Source organism: Triticum dicoccoides, chromosome 5A (genome assembly GCF_002162155.2).
Source record: "Triticum dicoccoides isolate Atlit2015 ecotype Zavitan chromosome 5A, WEW_v2.0, whole genome shotgun sequence".
Lineage (NCBI taxonomy): Eukaryota > Viridiplantae > Streptophyta > Magnoliopsida > Poales > Poaceae > Triticum > Triticum dicoccoides.
Window position 1 is genome coordinate 555,033,849 of NC_041388.1, and position 5,178 is coordinate 555,039,026.

A 5,178-nucleotide genomic window follows, 5' to 3' on the forward strand; every position below is an offset into this window, starting at 1 on the left:
ATATACAATAATTATCTCTTACAAATATTATCATACGGACTCATGGTCCACATAGTATTCTCCGTCTTCAGCGATCACGTGGTCAAGAAAGAATGCCGCAAATTCCTCTTGAATTGCTCGCATGCAAGCTGGTGCTAGGAGTTCATCCCGCTTCCAAAACATCTAATTTAAAGAAGGGGGTCAATATATATATATATATATATATATATATATATATATATATATATATATATATATATGAATGAATAAAACTCAACACAAATGATGGTAATAAAATAAAATTGTGAATGTTGTTATTTACGTACTTCATATTGTTCGTCAGTGTAGCCCCGCTCACAGGTCGTGTGGCGGATGGACTCGCAAATGTAGTATCCACAGAAATCATTCCCTTGTTCCTGCCACAACTACTTTATAAGAAATAGAGGTCAATCAAACTAATAAGCAAGAATGCCAAATGGTATTAATGAAACTAGCGCTTGAATCACTAGTAGATACGCGGAACATGCTACTATAGTACTTACTTTTGGGTGTCTAAATTGCAGCTTCTTCGGTGGTCCCGGAGCTTTTCTGGTGAATTTTCTCCAAACCCTACCGGACAAAGAAAACAATTACTTGATATATCAGGAAATGAACAAAGTTGTTGATATGGTGGATAAAGATCGATTTAACTTACTTCTCGAGTATTTGAGTCATGTCTGCATAGTCCTGGGGATCTTTTCGTCTTGAGTCTAAGACGGTTACTAGTCCCTGCTCAAGCTTAATCTCTAGGAGAATATAGTGGAAACTGCACACGCATGCATAAATCATCAATTACATTACTATAACCTTGACTAATATATAAGGGAAACGGAATACGCACAAGACAGTAACACTCACTTGAAGTTGTAAGGAAAGAGTATTATATCTTTGTTTTCATTTATTACCAACGATCGTAGCAAGTTGGCCTCGGTAGCTGCGGCATGAAATTTAACCTGAGTTGCATCTATGAGATATGTGTTAATGAACCCAATATCACCGCCTTGTCTTTTCTTCAATTCGGCGATCTTCAATCTGCATAATATAGTGAGGATGATTATAAATACATGCAATGAAAGAGCTGAGCTATATAGAGAGACTTAATGACAGAAGTACTACTACTTACAGAGAGTAGCAGGCGACCGTTGTTTTATCAAGGGCCAATTGATTGAAAAACTGAAAGAACTCCTCAAATGGAACAGGCAACAGTTCAATTCCAACGAGGTCATGCTCCTTTTTAACTTTCACATACAAAGTACTCCTTCCCTAGAGTCTCTGCAGATTTTCAAGTATCAATCATGCAATCTTCGCATCATCGTTGATAGAGATCTTTCATCTTTGACGAGAGGCTTTCCGTACTCGTATCTTTGTATCTGCACCTCCATGAAATCATAATGTACATCGTCGGGCAGGTAATCGCCAAGATTGCTATAAGCGGGCACCTTCCTCAGATCATTAGCGACGTTGTCGCTAGGCACCTTGAGGGGGGGCGCATGATTGCTTCGCTTGTTCGCCGAGCTGGGCAATTTGTTTCCCGGCTCGTCATTCTTTCAGCCTTTGATCACTGACAGTACTTCCCGACCGCTCCGCTTCGGCAAATTCCTTTCCAATAATGCGCTCATAGTTTCCTTTCGGCCGAGACTTGGGTGGTTTTGTCAGGGCAGCCAGAGTGTGCTTCGCTTTCACCGGATCTACCTTCTCCTCCGGAGGTGGATGTTTCTTTGCTTTCACCCATTCAAAGAAGTTCCTCACTTCTTCTCGTGCGATCTAGGCGTTCTCCTCCGGGGTCCTCTCGTATGGTAACTTCTGTGGAGTCTTCAGAGAAGGACCAAATCTGTATTTCCTCCTGCCTCTGGCTGTACTGCTAGACGCCGGCAGAGCAGACGGAGCGGTTGTCTTCTTTACTTGCTTACGAGGCGGAGGAGAAGGACTACGACGCGCCAGAGTAGCCGGAGCGGCGGCAGGTCTCTTCCGCCCTTGTTGACGAGGCGGAGAAGGAGGAGGCTGGCTGCTCGGGCGCGTCGGCGCAGGCGGAGAAGGAGGCGAAGTGCCGCCACGCGCTGGAGAAGGAGCCGGTCGAGTGCCCTGATCGTTACTCGCCGGAGGAGGAGGCGGTGGAGGAGGCGGAGTGCCCTGACTTGCCGGAGGAGGAGGAGGAGGCGGAGGCGTCCATTCCGGAAGGTTGATGAGCTCCTTCCGCCATAGGCATGGAGTCTTCAGAGCAGACCCCAGCCGAGTCTTCCCTTCACCGGTAGGGTTGTCAAGCTGGAGGTCCTCAAATCCCTCCGTTATTTCATCCACCATCACCCTAGCATATCCTTCTGGAATCGTCCATCAGTGAAAAGTTGCATCGGGTTCAGTAGGATAAACAGAGCCAACAACCACCTGGACCTTCAAATTCATCCATTGCGTCATAAGGTGGCAATTTTGAGACTCCGTGATAGCATCCACGGGATAGCTGGTAGGAGCCATCAAGGCATGCTCCGCCTGAAGCAGCTCGGTGGAAACCACGCTACTTCTCCGCTGAGATGGCGGGGTAGCTTCGGGGAAAGCTTCGGCAGTACGTTTGCTGCGATTTGCTTCTCGTTCCTCTATCGCTTGTACCCTTGCTTGCAGCGCCTGCATTTGGTTCTGCTGCACTTTTTTCCTCCTCTCATGGGATTTGTAACCGCCTGCATCCGGAAACCCAACCTTCCATGAAATGAAGCCTGGCGTGCCTCGTGTCCGTCCAGGTGCTCAAGATTCCCGAGGGCCATTGTGAGCTCGTTGTTCTCTCTGTCTGGAAAGAACGTCCCTTGCTGCACTGCTTCGATATACTGCTGAAGCTTCCTGACTGGTATGTCCATTTGATCGTTCGTCCAAATGCACTTCCCTGTTACAGGGTCCAAGGTTCCGCCAGCCCCGAAGAACCAAGTCTGACAACGGTCTGGCCAGTTAATTGTCTCTGGTTTGATCCCTTTATAAACCAGATCATTCTTAATCTTGGCCCACTTAGGCTGGGCTACAAGGTAGCCACCTGACCCCGTGCGATGGTGATGCTTCTTCTTCGCAGCATTTTGCTTGTTTGTCGCCGACATCTTCTTACTCTTTTCCGATGTCTTGTGGGCCACAAAGCGGGCCAGTGATCTCTGATCTTCTCATATCTGCCCTTGAATTCTGGTGTCTCATTATTTTCGACAAACTTATTCAGCTCTTTCTTCCACCTCTTGAATAGTTCTGCCATCCTCTTAAGAGCAAAAGACTTGATTAATTGCTCTTTAACTAGCTTCTCTGGATTATCCTCTGGCGGTAGGGTGAAATTTGACTTCATCTCAGTCCAAAGATCATTTTTCTGCATATCATTGACATAAGACACCTCAGGGTCTTCTGTAGCCGGCTTAAACAATTGCTGGATGCTGATCGGGATCTTGTCCCTAACCAGAACCCCGCATTGAGCAACAAATGTGTTCTTTGTTCGGATGGGTTCAATCGGTTGGCCGTCGGGCGCGATTGCTATGATCTCAAACCTTTCATCCAAGCTCAATTTTTCTTCGGGCCTCGTCTCTTTACCGAAGTTGTGCTCGATCCGGAGGGCTAGAAAAAAGAACAAAGACTTAATTAATATGTGTACATACCAAAACAATGAATGCATCAATTAGCTAGTCAGCACAGGCTTAACTAATATATATACCTGGCCGGACTCGGTTCGGTCACCGGAGCCGTCATCACGGTCTCCTTCTTGCACCGGCATTGGGTCACCGGAGCCGTCCTCATGTTCTTCTTCTTGCACCGGCATTAGGTCACCGAAGCCAGCTTCTTCACCCTCTCCTTCCAGACCATCGGTGTCGTTGAGAAACAACGAGACGACATCACTTCCTTCTGCGATTATGTCCCTCAACAACGCTTCTTTTGCTTCGTCTTGGGCGGTGTTCATAGTTTCTACAAATATTTACAACATGGCAATTATTATTCAAACATGACAGATGGATATATTAGTGGCAAACGTAGAACTAGCTAGCTAATCATAGTAAGGAATCATATATATTAATTAGTGGCCTCGACGCTGCTTCTCTAGGGTTTGGGGTGGCCTCGACAACGCTTCAAGGGTTTGGGATAGCCTCGAGAACGCTTCAAGGAGGGGGTAATATCGACACCCCCCCCCACGTGTTGAAGCTATCGGGAGGGGGTATATCGACAACGACAACACTACATCTATGTCCCTCGACGACCCTCGTTTCCGATAAAAAAAGAGGAAGAAGAAGAAAAAAAGAGGAGAAGAAAGAATGGAGGAGAAGAACTCCTCTATTCTTTCTTCTCCTTTTTTTTCTTCTTCCTCTTATTTTTTTATCCTCTTCTTCCTCTCATGTTCGAGAGGATCGCCAAGGGGTCGGGAGGTTGCCTAGTGTCAAAGGATTCAACAAAACCATGTCTTCATCATTAGGCGAAAGTAACAGGTGCATGATGGTACGAAGCTCTCCAAAGTTATTTTGGAACGGAGTCCCAGATAGGATAATTAGCTTTTTGGTACAAAGTTCAGCATGAACCTTCCAAATATCGTTATTTGGAAGGCCTTTGCTGAAATTCATACAAAAAGGCAAATTATCCTATCCAGGACACCATTCCAAAATAACTTTGGAGGACTTCGTCATGCCCTGGTTACTTCCGGCTAATGATGAAGCCATGGATTTCTTCAATACTTTGACATTAGGAAACCTCTCTCGACCCCTCGGCGATCCTCGACCCCTCGAACCCTTGACGACCCTGGAACCCTCGATCCCTAGACGACCCTGGAACCCTCGACCCTCGATCCCTCGACCCTATAGAACCCTCGAAGAAAGGAATAGCTAGAGGAGAAGATCGAAGAAAAAAAGAAGAAAAAACAGAGGAGAAGAAGAAAGGAATAGTGGAGAAGAAGAGAAAATAGAATATTATATTTTCTCTTCTTCTCCACTATTCCTTTTTTCTTCTCCTCTTCTTTTTCTTCTTTTTTCTTCTTCTTATTTATTTCTCCTTTTCTTCCTCTCCTCTTGTTCTTTCTTTCCTCTTCTTATTTTCTTCTTTCCTATCCTTCTTTTCCTTCCTTTCTTAATATCACTTAGCAAATGCACTAACCTAAAATGCAACAAACATAAAATGCACTAAATCGATCTACTAACCTAAAATCAGTGATAAAATGCACTAACC